The 14,758-nt window shown below is 44.2% G+C and overlaps 1 protein-coding gene across 1 annotated transcript in view; it reads left to right on the forward strand.

Annotated features, from left to right (window-relative positions):
• Positions 1-14,758, forward strand: part of cacna2d3a (calcium channel, voltage-dependent, alpha 2/delta subunit 3a) — a 1,007,885-nt gene that overhangs the window by 937,808 nt on the left and 55,319 nt on the right. The gene's annotated exons all lie outside the window — the stretch shown is intronic.

The raw sequence follows: 14,758 nt of genomic DNA on the forward strand, positions 1-14,758 counted from the left end.
GCAGTCAGGGATTCAAGCTAAAGACTTACGATTAGCCGCCATGCACTTAGTCACTTACACAAATAGGATTTTCTAGTGATCAAACTTTTAGTTTTTAGTATATACTGTGTGGTCAACGAAAACTCATAGCTTTTTCAGTAAATGTTTGTATTTATAAACTAGGGAAAAGGCTTTTATGCTGTTTCAAAATGAGTCAAGTTACTTAATTGCCATGATTTAACAGGCAATATTCTATAATTGGTTTTGCAATGTAAGGTAGTTTGCTGTCTACCACTTTGTTAAATCTAATATAACATCAACATATTAACAAATCATTCTTTATGCTTATCCTCTTGTCTATAACTGGTGAGTTAAGGTGCAAAACATCTGATGTTAAAGTATTTAAAACTTAATTCTAATTTATCCTGCTTTTGGTTGAAATGTTCAAAAATTAAAAAGAAACAGAGTGATTGCTTTCGAACCAGTTCTTTTAACATCTCTAGTTCTGTTTCTACTTTAAAGAAACATTAAATAGATTTGGGCATAGTTTCCATATTAAAATAAGTCTAAAAACGCTACTGCGATGGTATATCATATCTGGTTAGCAGCATAAAAAATGCACAGGAAGCAGGATTAAATTAAAATCTATGGCAACAGGTGAGGCTGTCATAAACTGTTCCCCATCTTTTTCAGTGACAAAGGTAAACAAGATAATTTTTTAAGTCACAGAATAAAGATGTTTTTGTTCCACAGTTAAAATAAACACTGGACCTATTTGATTATTGACATCTCAGAGTTTTCCTTAGGGCTCATATGATTAGCAACAACTCCATATGTACACAGGAAACGGCAATGATTACTAACTGTTTTTATTTTTTATTAGCTGTAAGTCCAAAAGGTTATGCTATTATGAAAAAAATTCTAATCTCATAAAAGGGGGCAGGGTGAAATTCAATGGAAACAGGTATTACAGGAAAAAAAATAAAAGCAAAAAACTGCGGATGCTGAAAAGGAAACTATATATAAATGTTTTTCATCATGAAATCCATGTATTTCTGTCCACAGATAAGTAATGTGGTAGTTTTAAACTTGGCAAAAATATATTGTTATGTGGCAAGTAGCATGCAGAATTGCTATATAAATGGAAGGTTAACCCTTATACTGTTAAGTATACAGTGTGGGGTAGATTTCAACTTCCACCACCAGGTGGGAAACTCAGCATTGTGGGCAGGTCAGACCTGTTATACACTAGGCTGGAGTTTTCTTCATACAGTAGAAAGGTGGGCTGATATCTAATGGGTCATAGTTTCCTACCTGGCAGTGAAAGTTAAAATCTATCTGACAGTGCTAGGAAATATTTGCTACCTGTAGGAGGAGCTTTAATCTTTAGTTATGAAGTGTATGAAACTGCTTTGCTTGCCACGCTAGTAGGAAATGATTATAAAAATGAATCAATTGTACAACTAGAATATTATGCTAAATGACTTCTGTCTAAAAAAGATGAAGCACGCTTCATTGCTCTTAGATATATCTGCTTAGTGTGGCTAGGCATTGAACAGAATTGATGTCCATATCAATTTGGCCCATGTTAAAACATAACCTGCTCCATCTTGGAGCAGCTTGGGACTGTTTGTGAATTCCAAATAATTGCAGGAGCAAAAATATCAAAAAAAAAACTAGGTCAGTTGATTTTGTACAGCTATTATGGAATACTGTGGGATCTGGAATTTTGTCTCCAACACTTGTTTCCATTTGTAATAGAACATCGATAGGAATATATGGAGTGAGAGGCAACAAAATTCTTCATCAAACAAAATCACCAATAAACTACTGAACTTTGAGAAAGGCTGAAAGGGAGACTCACAACCTAAAATGGTCACTACAGTACTACATAAAAGCTGACATATTATTATAATGCATTTTATGATTTTCATGAAACATTTTATAAACAACTTACACTAAATTCATGATTCTGAAAGCTAAAAGACTGTAGTCTGCTGGACTAACTGTGTCAGCCTAATCAAAATAAAAACAGAACTCCTTTCAGCTATTTATGATATCAGTTTTTACAGGTGCTACATTTTAAGTTTTTTTTTGATTTTTCATTGACCATTTACCTTCAATAATAAAAATATTATGTAGGAAATATCTGATAAACAGCTTCCCATCCATATTTGAAACTGCACATGGAGACTTAGTCATCACAAACTGAGACCTGCTCATGGTTTCTTCCTCCACAAGGTGTAACAGTTTCACAAAGACCAAGTCACTGACTGTTCAACATGGAGCAGGTCACTTTCCAACATGGGTCAAAATGATATAGATGTCAATTCTATTCAATACTTAGCCACACTAAGTAGATGCATCTAAGAACATAAGAAATAGGAGCAGGAACAGGCCACATGGCCCCTTGAACCTGCTCCGCTATTCAATATGATCATGGCTGATCTTCAACTCCACTTTCCCATCCAATCCCTATATCCTTTAATTCCCTGAAAGATCAAACATCTATCAATCTCAGCCTTGAATATGCCCATACTACATATGTTCATATGTTCTTACAATAAATGTTGTTGTGATCTAAGGGGAGAGGGATAAACCTGGTAATCAGTCTAACATCAGTAATGGAAAAACTACTAGAGACCATTTGCCAAGGATAATATTACACTTAACATTAACACTTGGAGAAGCATTAGGGACAGATAATCATGGAATTGTTAAAGGCATTATGTATCTGACTAACATGATTGAGCTCTTTGATGTAGTAACAGAGAGGGTTGATGGTGTAAATATGAACTTTCAAATGGCATGTGATAGCAGCACATAACAGACTATGTGGAAAATAGAAGCACATGGGATTGAAGGGATGAAGGCAACTTGGATACGTAATTGGTTAAGGTCTTTGTTACAAGAAGAGCCAAGTGGGGCTGAGGCATTTTATGACCGGAAGAATCAAAGGCCGGTGACTCTCCATGGCCGGCAGCCCCACCAGGAGTGCTGGCTGCTGCCATTAATTCTCCAAGGCTTTCGCCAGGGCTCGTTGCTGGGCACTGGATCCCTGAAGACAGGTGGGTGAGGATGGGATGGGGATTGCAGGGAGGGGATTGTGGCAGCGGGGGGCAGAGAGGTGGATTTCAGCCTCTTCCTGATGCAGCATCCTTCCATCAGGCACTGAGTGGCCTGACAACAGAGAATCCTTTCCCCACCCACCCCATCACCTGTGCCACTGGCAAACACAACAGTTTGCTGGGCAGCCTATGGGAGGCACAGGAGAGCCATGCGATTCCCATTTAATCCCTGAGACATCACTAAACTCCAGTGGGCTCAGGGTGGTGCTGTTGTTTTCTGGTGTACTGACCTCTACCTCGCAGAGGCTGAGTGCCACCTCTCAGACACTTCTTCCTACCTCCCCCTGGACCATGACCCCGCCACTGAACATTGTTTCCAGGACTGTCATTGACCTCATCTCCTCTGGAGATCTTCTCTCCACAGTTTCAAACCTCATAGTCTCCCAACCCCAGACAGCCCGCTTCTACCTCCTTCCCAAAATCCACAAACAGGACTGTCCCGGCAGACCGATCATGTCAGCCTGTTCCTGCCCCATGGAACTCATTTTTTCCTATCTTGACTCCGTCCTTTCTCCAGTCTCTTCCCACCAACATTTGTGATTCCTCTGATGCCCTACGTCATATCAACAATTTCTAGTTCCCTGGCCCTAACTGCCTCCTCTTCACCATGGACATCCAATTCCTCTACATCTCCATCCCCCACCAGGATGGTCTGAGGGCTCTCCGCTTCTTCCTTAAACAGAGGCCCGAACAATCCCCATCCACCACTAATCTCCTCCGTCTGGCTGAACTTGTTCTCTGACTGAACAATTTCTCCTTAAACTTCCTCCCTCCCACCACTCTTTCTTCAGTACATCAATGACTGTTTTGGTGCCGCTTCATGCTCTCGTCTAGACCCGGAAAAATTTATCAACTTCCTGCTTCCAAATTCCGCCCCTCTAACACCTTCACATGGTCCATCTCCAACACTTCCCTCCCCTTCCTTGACCTCTGTATCTCCATTTCTGTTGATAGACTGTCCACCAATATTCACTACAAGCCCACTGACTCCCACAGCTACCTCGACAACAGCTCCTCACACCCTGCTTCCTGTAGGGACTCCATCCCATTCTCTCAGTTCCTTCGCCTCCATCGCATCTGTTCTGATGACGCTACCTTCAAAAACAGCTCCTCTGACATGTCCTCCTTCTTCCTTAACTGAGGTCTCCCACTCACTGTGGTTGACAGGGCCCTCAGCCGTGTCCAACCCATCTCCTGCACCTCCGCCCTCACACCTTCCTCTCCCTCCCAGAAACATGATAGGGTCCCCCTTGTCCTCACTTTTCACCCCACCAGCCTCCGCATTCAAAGGATCATCCTCCACCATTTCCGTCAACTGCAGCATGATGCCACCACCAAACACATCTTCCCCTCACCCCCCCCCCGTCAGCATTCCATAGGGACTGTTCTCTCTGGGACACCCTGGTCCACTCCTCCATCACCCCCAACACCACATCCCCTTCCCACAGCATCTTCCCATGCAATCACAGAAGGAGCAACACCTGCCCCTCTACTTTCCCCCTCCTCACCGTCCAAGGGCCCAAACACTCCTTTCAGGTGAAGCAGCATTTCACTTGCACTTCCCTCAATTTGGTCTACTGCATTCGCTGCTCCCAATGCGGTCTCCTCTACATTGGAGAGATTAAACACAGACTGGGTGACCGCTTTGCGAAACACCCTCGGTCTGTCCCCAAGCATGACCCAGACCTCCCTGCTGCTTGCCATTTCAACACACCACCCTGCTCTCATGCCCACATGTCGGTCCTTGGCCTGCTGCAATGTTCCAGTGAAGCCATACGCAAACTGGAGCAACAGCACCTCATCTTCGAACTAGGCACTTTACAGTCTTCCGGACTTAACATTGGGTAGAATTTTACCCTTGGCGAGCGGGCACGCGCCTGACACGCCCATGCGTGAAATAAAGCGCGTTGATGTCAGACGGGTGTCCAGATGTCAACACGCACTCTCGTGATATTTCACTAGGCGGGCGCGCGATGAAGGTGGAGACACACACGCCATTAATTAAGTGGCCAGTTAAGGCCCTTGAGAGACCAATTGACTCCGACTTTACGTAGCCTGTGCAATTTTCAAGCCATAGCATGGGCAAAACGGGCAGGCGGGCAGGCCACAATTTGTAAAACCTCATCCACAGGCGGGATAAGAGGGGTCAGTGGCCTTGTCAAAGCGATTAGTGAGGAGTGCAGGATATCACTCGCTGCTGGTTGCTTCTGTGAACAGGACAGCTTCATTTCGCTTCAGAGCTGCATTCCGATATTTTGGAGGCTTCAGTTCAGGACTCAGTGTTGTTTTCCAGGCCCGCGGAGGATCCATACCACATGGGGCCTTCCAGGTATCAGACAGCCTTCCCTTACCCTGGTATTGGGGATTGTGGCCTCCGCTGGAGGCACCTCGTCTTCTGAGGAAGAGTGGGACAGAAGGGGGAGGAGGCCAAGTGTCCCTATTCAGCCTCCAGGGGAGTGACCTGTGGGAGGAGAGACGCATGCACAAGGGGCGCAGGGTCAACAGGAAGCCCAAGGTGGAAGGGGCTGTAGAAGACGCCACTATCCTGCTGCCAGGGTTTACAGGCAGTGATGCAGCTACCTCAGTATGTCTGAGGTGTAATGCCGAAGGAGGCTCTGCCTCTCAAGGGAAACAGTCACCTCCATTTGTCAGAGGATCGGCCCTGAGATCAGCTCTGACTGTGTGGATGGACACCCCATGCCAGTGGCTCTGAAGGTCATGGTGGCCCTCAACTTCTATGCCTCCGGCTCTTCCCAGGGGTCAGTGGGGGATTTGTGTGGAGTCTCCCAATCAGCTGTCCACAGTTGCGTCAAGCTGGTGACAGAAGCTCTGTTGAGGTGGGTATTGACTTTCATTCATTACCGTACATACGAGGCCAGCCAGTCAGAGTGAGCCAGAGAGCCTGGGGCAATTGCTGGCTTCCCCCGCATCCAGGGTGCAATAGACCACACACATGTGGCCATCAAGGCGCCAGCAGGTGAGCCAGGAGCCTTCGTCAACGGGAAGGGCTTCCACTCCATGAACGTGCAGATAGTGTGTGACCACAGGATGCAGATTCTGCAAGTCTGTGCAAGGTACCCTGGCAGTTCCCATGACGCTTACATCCTGAGACGCTCCCAGGTGCCGAGGCTCTTCAGTGCTCCAGCTCCGCTGAATGGATGGCTGCTGGGTGACCAGGGCTATCCCCTCAAAAGGTGGTTTATGACGCCTCTCCGCCATCCAAGAACAGGGGCCGAGCAGCGGTACAACAAGAGCCACGGCACCACGAGGGCTGTGGTGGAGAGAACCATCGGTCTTCTCAAGATGCGCTTCCGATGCTATTCAGTGGGTGCATTGCAATACACCCCAGATCATGTGTCACTGATAGTGGTTGCAGGCTGCACTCTCCACAATCTGGCACTGGAAAGGGGGGATGCAGTGGAGGAAGAAGATCTTGATGTAGCTGCACAGGCAACAGACGAAGAATCCAGTAGTGAGCCCAAAGACAAGCATGGTCAGGAGAACACTGAGGGGATATACGCTGACCTGAGCAACCTCCAGGGAGGCAGGGACACCTGGAATGCTTTGATCCAACGCTCCTTCAGCTAGCCTGCCAACTAAGAACCACTACATGCCAGGACTGCAGGCTCCATACTCGAACCCTGACAGGACCAGTTCCTTGGTCAACAACACACACTATGTGCCACTGCAATAAAGTCTAAGGAGTCACACGTCCATCATAACATCATGGCTTACCCTGCACCTATAGAACAAATGAAGCATCCAAAGGCCAGGTGCAAAAAAAAATCTCATTTGCTTCTGAGTGACAAACATTGCAGAAATTAATATTCACCGGTGTATTACATCGCACCATTAAAAAAAATAACAGAAAAATGGGGGAAACAAATATCACCCGTGATCAGGCCATGTTGTGCTTAAGATGCTTTAAGTTTTCTCTTGGGGGTGCTATGTCTAGCGGCTCCCCCCTCGCTGCCACAGGCATTGGATACAGCCTGTTCACTCTGCTGTCCTGTTGGCCTTGATGACCTTGGCGGGCGTCCTCTGGCCCATGGAGCCTGTGCTGGCCCCACCTGAGAGGGAATGGCCAGTGCCACGGCTGGCATCTCCCCAGTCACCGCAGCCTCATCGGATGCCATGGTCACTGGCACAGGGGTGGAGGAGCTGCTGCCATCATCCAGAGCACCCTGAGAGCCCGCAGAAACGACAAGCAACTTGTGCGCCAACATGAGTTCGCCTTGGACCTCCCTGCTCACCATTGATGGATGGGCACCCAGCTGGGATACTGGGTGCCCAATCCATCTCCCACACTGACAGTGACCACCTGAGGTCATTGCCGGTGTGAGGACTTGCAGGTCCGAGCGCATCTCCAGGAACTCCTGATTGAGTCCCTGGAGGAGCCTCTCCATGGGAGTTGCCACTCTCTTCATGGAGGAGGCCGTGCGCTCGGCCATGAGGGTCAACACAGTGCTTATGCTCCGCATGGACTTCTCCACAATGGACACCATGGCACGCACTCCCTCATGTTTCTCCACCAGATCCTCCCGCACACCCTGCTGGACATCCAGCAGCTGCTGCCTCATGGACAACTCCAGAGGCCCATCATCAGCTACCGACTGAGCATATTCCTGGTCTCCAGCAGTCCTCCGACTGCCGGCTCCCTGGGCACTCTCTGCCTCCGCCTGCACCTCAAGCAAGTGGGAAGTTCCCTCACCAATGTGCACAGAGATACTAGACACCAATCTTATGCCAACCAAGGTGCTGGTATCTGCGCTGGTGCCTGCTTGACAGAGAGGGTGTGACGTTGGTGCATGCTCAGCATGCTGGTCCTCAGAGGTCAGGGGTGGGCCTTCAGGCTCCTCGCAACAAAGGGCTGCTGGTGAGCCTGAAAGGGAGAAGAAGGACATGTCATTAGTTTAAGTCATTAGACTATCACTGTGCATGCTTGGCACCCTGATGAGACAGAGATCTGCATCATGGTGCCCTCATCTTTCCATTATCAATAGGCATTCCAGGTTCAAGGTTCACATCAATACACAGGCTACACAGCAATGGTTGCAAAAAGCCACATTCTCACCTCAGTGCACTGCACTCTTGCCTCCCTGTGGCACCCCACCCTCACCGCGGCCGCTTAACTGAGGTGCATGGTGCCTCTCCAGCCCCAGGACCTCCTGCTCATACCTATTATGCTGGCCCTCTGAAGGAGCAATTCAACTGGTGCCACTTCCCTGCCTTTTTCCCTGTCACCCTGCACATTTTTCCTTTTAAGGTAATGATCCAATGCTTTAAGTTCCACCAATTCACATATTTTCCCTTTCTATTGTAAGAAAGAAACTAATGATTTAAAATCTAAAGAAGGTTTTAATATTAATTCACAGATTTACTTCCTGTACGCAGATGTTAAATCAAAAAAAGTCAGCTAAAATATGAGGATTGATTTTTAATCAAGACATAGTTAAACTGTAAATTACGCCTGAAATCATTTATCCATATATTCTGTGTGCTTTCGTTCTGAAGGTAATGTCAGAATTTTTCACTCTAAAGATCTGTAATTAATCCTGTTCACAAATGTTCTTTTGTAAGCTTACAAACAAGATTGTAAGAATATCTTTGAGCAGTAGCGAGAGGGGTGATCTTACTATTCCTTAGGGGTGCGGCGTTTAAGATGTACAGCACGCATGCACATTTTGGTTTTTTTTATTGTCTCTTCGTATTTTATGAACATTTTTGAAAATAAATCCATTCAGATAGCCTTGCTGGAATGCACCATCTGGAAACTGTAACCAATGCACCTAGTGTTGAAAAGTAGAAACAAAATAACATCATTACTGTCACAAATGAAAAATACTGCAGATAGTGAAAATCTGAAATAATAACAGGAATGCTGGAAATATTCAGCGGGTCAGGCAGAATCTGTAGAGAGAGAGAGAGAGAAAGAGAGTGAATGGGTGGAAATTAATTGGGCCCTTTTGCGCTGGGAAACATGCTGGTTTAATTGTGGGAGAGGCTGTCGGTCTGCTAGGGTCAGGGAGACCTCCCACAATTAAGTCAGAGGTGGGAAGGGGCCAGTATGAGAAACTCATCCGCTCATGGCGGGATGTCAGTTATGCTTACTAATGTGTCAATTGACACAATTACCCCTGATATAAAGATAAAGGCAAAATATTGCAGATGCTGGAAATCTGAAACAAAAACAGAAAATGCTGGAAAAACTCAGCAGGTCTGGCAGCACCTTTGGAGAGAGAAAAACAGAGTTGACGTTTTGAGTCCATATGACCCTTCTTCAGAGCTACAGAGAAGCAGAAATGTGATGAAATTTATACTGCTTAAGGAGGGGGCTGGAGCAGGTGGAGCTGGATAGAAGGCCAGCGATAGGTGGGGACAAAGGAGGGATTGACAATGATGTCATGGACAAAAGGACAAAGGGATTGTTAATGGTAGTGGTAAAGGATAAAATAGGTACTGATAGTGGCATTAAGGTAAGAAAACAGAATGTGATAACAGCAGGACAAGGGCAAGCACTCTGGAAAGAACAACATGAACAAGTAATAGATGGCTCTTGGGGGAGGGGGCAGTGGTGGGGGAGAAAAAAGGGGATCGAAAATAGGTTAAGAAGGTGGGATAAAAAAGGGGGGATAAAACAATGAGTAAATAAATGAAAATAAAAATGAATAAAAATAAAAATAAGTGGATAAAAAGAATCAATTTTGAAAAAGGGAAAGAAAAAGGGATGTAGATAGTGAAGGGAGTTCATGGTCTAAAGTTGTTGAACCTCCTCTGTGCTGTAACCATTCCGTTCTATGGTTCTAAAACTTCTGCAATTATGATAAGGTGGGTGTTTCACTAAATTCATGAAAAATGGCTCAAATACCAAGCACAGGCTTGCAAACATATTAGCCAAAACCGAATCCTCCCTTTTCCAAGCCCACAGAACACACACTGACAGGTAGGAGAGGTTACAGCTCTTGCAATTAATCACAATACAAGATTCTATGTATCATAGATCAGCCGGAAGAGACAATTATGAGGATAGATTGATCCTCAATGTATTTATAAATTTACGTGATGAATTGTTTGAATTAGAATGTCCTCTCTGCAGATGACCTTGAGAGATTTTCAATAACCGAACATTCCTAGTGGTTAATGAGATTACTTTGACATGGCAGTAGCAGACTACGTACTGGCTGACCCAGTTGGGAGTATAACAGTAGCGGAGCAGCTGAAGTTGATATGACAGCAGCGTAATGTTTTCAAGGTTTGCTCCATAAGTGAGATTTTTTTAATGGAAAGATGACCTTATTCGCTAATTTCACATGATATTCCTGTATTCTATTTAACACTGGTGTGAACCCATTTCATTTAAAGGCTGCGCCATTCATTTTTCATTCTGTAGCTGCAGATTGCCTTTCTACAATGGTCGAACCAATAACAAGCGCTGCTTGAAATATTCCTAGCTATAATTATGAATGGGTCCATTTGTCATAAATTATTATGGAGTAAGGGAATGATTAATAGAAGTCCCCTACCCCCTGAAATCGCAACCTAGAATTCACATTCTGACTTTTGCAATTATTTTTATATGCACTATTTCGAGTTTATATGGAACTTCACAGATATATATGGATTTACACAGAAATTACAACACACAAACAGACCATTTGGGTCAGTCAGTTTTTCCTGTTGGTACCTTTCCTCCCTGCTAGCAATTTATTGTATTTGGTCAATTTCAGTCTTCACAGCAGTTGGTAGTGTGGTTTAGGAACACCATAATGTTGATTTTAACCTGTGACAGTGGGGAAAGGAAAATCATGCTGGGTGTATTACAGGCAGCTACTTCCCCCCACCACCGTAAGTCAAAATCAGCCCTCATCTGTTTCGCTCATGATTATTTGCACATAAGAGTTATTTGTAGCAGAAACTCAATGCAATTATAGGTTTCTAATGAGCATTATAGGTTTCTAATGAGCACAATATGCAAGGATGCATGGTTGAGGATCTTCTACTTAATATATTACTGCTGTCAGTTAAGTTTAAACTAATTCAATGAGTTTCAGTCATTACAAATTGCTGAAATCATAATTAATTTGAGCACTAGATCAAATTCTGTTGTTTCCAAATTTCTTATTTTATTATGATAGAAATGAACCTCTGTACTGGCTCTTTAAAGGGGAAAGAAAAACAAGCAAACGACTTCTCAGTCAAGGTACTGCTGCTTTTTACAAAAAAGTTTGATTTTTGACATTCCACAAAGGGTTCTTACCAGGCTGAAGAGAATTGAGTCAAGTCTTCCTTCAGCGCTCTGGAGATGTCACTGACATACTGTGTGTTCCAGAACAGTTCCCTAAAGAACAGTGGGCATGTAATTCTGGATCACCTGGGAATGATGAGAAAACTATGTTGAACAACTTAAGCAAAATAATCAAAGACTATTATTATTTGACTTAAACTGAATTTTCCACTTCCTTCCACCTGATGTATGCCAGCACTCAGGTGAACAGGAGTAGGGATCTGTTAGGATGGATTCTCACACTTTTGAACTCTTTTATGTTCTTCCATCATTACCATCGTTTCATACATCCCATTTTCCATTATGATTGTCTCAACTGCACCCAGTCATATTCTCATTCTTACATAGACAGATATCCAGGGTTGCTGGTGGTGGAGAAAAAGCAGGAGTGGATTTAAGGAGCACAGAGATTTATTTTTCTTTGTATCTGAAGCTTTGTTACACATAGAGTGATTAGAATGTGCTACTCACTACCAAAGGGTGTAGTTGAAACAAACAGAATAGATGCATTCAAGGGAAAGCTAGATGGTTGCATGAAGGAGAAAGGAATAAAAGGATATGTTGATGGGGTAAGATGAAGAGAGGTTGGGGGTTAAAGTTGGACCTATGCCCAAGATCTATGCGGGAGGAATGGATGGAGAAATGAGGGGATTAGGGAGGAAACCCAAAAGTGTGAGATTTAAGTAGCTGGAAGCATTATGAGAATGTACCGAGGGCCAAAGTCGGTAAGCGAGAATAGTGATGATGGTGAGAAAACTTTTCAAATAGAAACATGGAATATTTACAGTACAGAAGAAAGCCATCAGCCCATCATGTCTGTGCCAGCCAAAAGAGAGTTATCCAGCTTAATCCCTCTTTTCAACCGTTGGTCCGTAATCTTGTAGGTTATGGCACTTCAAGGACAGTAATTGGCTAGGCTGTATTGGTACAACTCATTGTGGATAGAATATACCTGAGCAATTTTTCACATTGTCGGATACATACCAGTGTTACAGCTGTACTGAAACAATTGTGCTGCACTTCAAGGTCAAATCCAAGTACTTTTGAAATTCAATGAGAACTTCTGCCAGAACTATCTTTTCAGGATGGGAAGGGAGCAAGAGGTGGGTCTGATGGATAAGTTGAGCCAAAGGGAGAAGGTGGGAGAGAAACTAGAAGGGGTTCAAGGCTGGCTTAGAGGTGTTTCGAAGGCTGCTTTAGTTTGTTTAGCAAGGGGGAGAGGGAAGCAGCTGAGGCAGTCAAGAAAATATTGTCTGTCTTGGTGACAAATAAGTCCATGAGCTTACTTGTTGTTACAGGTGAGAGTGGATGGAGTAGGGAGAAGCATTAAAGGAGATGGTATGGAAAAACCGGCAGGGATTATCTTTGCTCTCCAGGGTGATCCCAGACAAGTGGATGATTTTCGTAGAGGAGAGCGAGAACTAGTACAGCTGATGTGGTCCACTGTAGTGTTGAACTAGCAACATCCTAGCCCAGTTGTTTCAGTACAGTTGTAATACTGGTATGTACCTGACAATGTGAAAAATTGCTCAGGCATATTCTGTCCTCAACGAGTTGTACCAATACAGCCTAGTCAATTACTGTGCTATTAACCTATTCTCAATCATCAGCAAAGTGGTGGAGGAAGTTTCCAACAGTGCTATCAATTGGCACTTTGCACCAATAACCTGCTCACCAATACTTAGTTTGCAGAACCGCTCAACTACAGACTATATTACAGCCTTGGTCCAAGCATGGGCAGAAAGGCTGAATTCCAGAGGTGAGATAAGATTGTTTGCCCTTGGCATCAAAGCAGCATTCAACAAGTGCGCCAATAAAAAGACAGTAAAATTGAAGGCAATGGGAATTAAGGGGGAAAATGTGCAGTGTAGGGTCATGCCTGGCACAAAGAAAGGTGGTTGCGGGTGTTGGAGGCCAATAGTCTCAGCCCCTGGACATTGCTGCAGGGATTCCTCAGGGCAGAATCCTAGGCCCATCTATATATAGCTGTTTCATCAAATGACTTTCCCTCTATTATAGGGTCAGAAGTTGGGTTGTTCACTGATGATTGCACAGTATTCAGCTCCATTACAAATTACTTAGATAATAAAGTGATAAAAGCCTGCATGCAGCAAGACCAAGACAACATCCAAGCTTGGGCTGGCAAATGGTAAGTAACATCTGTGGAAAGTGCCAGGCAATGATCATCTCCAACAAAAGTGAGGACACTACCTACCCCATAAACATGCAATGATATTACCATTGCTGAGTTCTCACCACCAATATCCAGCAGGTAGTGGCCCGTGGAACGACCTGCCCCCAGGAATCAAAGTAATCTGCATAGCAACACTAGAAGCGATGCTATGTAAATGAAACTCTCCCCCAGGTCTGTTGAGGAATGACTAAGTCAAGTTGATCAATAATTCTCTTTGCTGACATACATAATTCCCTGCACTTAATATTCAAGAAAAAGAATTACCCCCTTGTCAAGAGAAGAATTTACTTTGACAGCTCAGAAAAGAGATATCAGTCAAAGCGATGATCCTAACACAAGTGCAAAAGAATTTGCTGCCAAAGCATTTAGTTAAAAGTTTGAGTCTGAAGAGGAATTGTTTGCTTGGGAGAATTTCAGCAATTCTTGGCTGGATGAACAAAACACCTGACTACTGTGAGATGCTCCATCAGTTGAAATCTGCACCCCCACGAGCTTTTCATGTACTCCTGCTGGATTCGTTAATCTGAACCATGGCATCAATGGTCGAGCTATAATCGGCCTGTCACCTCTGGGAAAACTGAACAGGGCTCTCACTAACCAGTGACCCTGCTGGAAATAAGTGGATATGGAGATCTCACACAGACAGGACGGGCTCATTGTGGTGCCTTCCAGAGTTGAGAAGCCTGCCCTCATCCATATTAAGTGTTCATATCCAAATTATGGCCTCTTGAGCAAGGTACTGGAGGACGGCTCCCTGTAGAACCATAACAAGCAAGCAAGCAGCGTCTACAAAAGATGTAGGAAGGAAAATCAAAACAGTAAGAAAAAAATAAGCAGGTGAAAATCATATGACGATCAAATTGTACAATAAAACATCAGATCTTACAGTATGTGCTGCAATGACATAGGAGAAATCATTTTGCTCTGCCCAGATTTTAAAATGTGTTAGAGTCCTTTGACATACTGTAGATCATGGCATCCTTTGAAGTCTCCAAAAATGGAGGTCAACTTATAAAATGTGAACTGCAAGTGTGGATGTGGGTGGCCGCCATTTTAAAATGTGAATAAAAACACCGCTAATTCATATTAAATTAATGTGACACAGCTTATTGAATGAATTAATTGTGCAAAGATAACTTTAAACACAATCAAAGGGCAGAATAATACCGGGGG

This window comes from Cetorhinus maximus, chromosome 6 (genome assembly GCF_964194155.1).
Source record: "Cetorhinus maximus chromosome 6, sCetMax3.hap1.1, whole genome shotgun sequence".
In the NCBI taxonomy this organism is placed as follows: domain Eukaryota; kingdom Metazoa; phylum Chordata; class Chondrichthyes; order Lamniformes; family Cetorhinidae; genus Cetorhinus; species Cetorhinus maximus.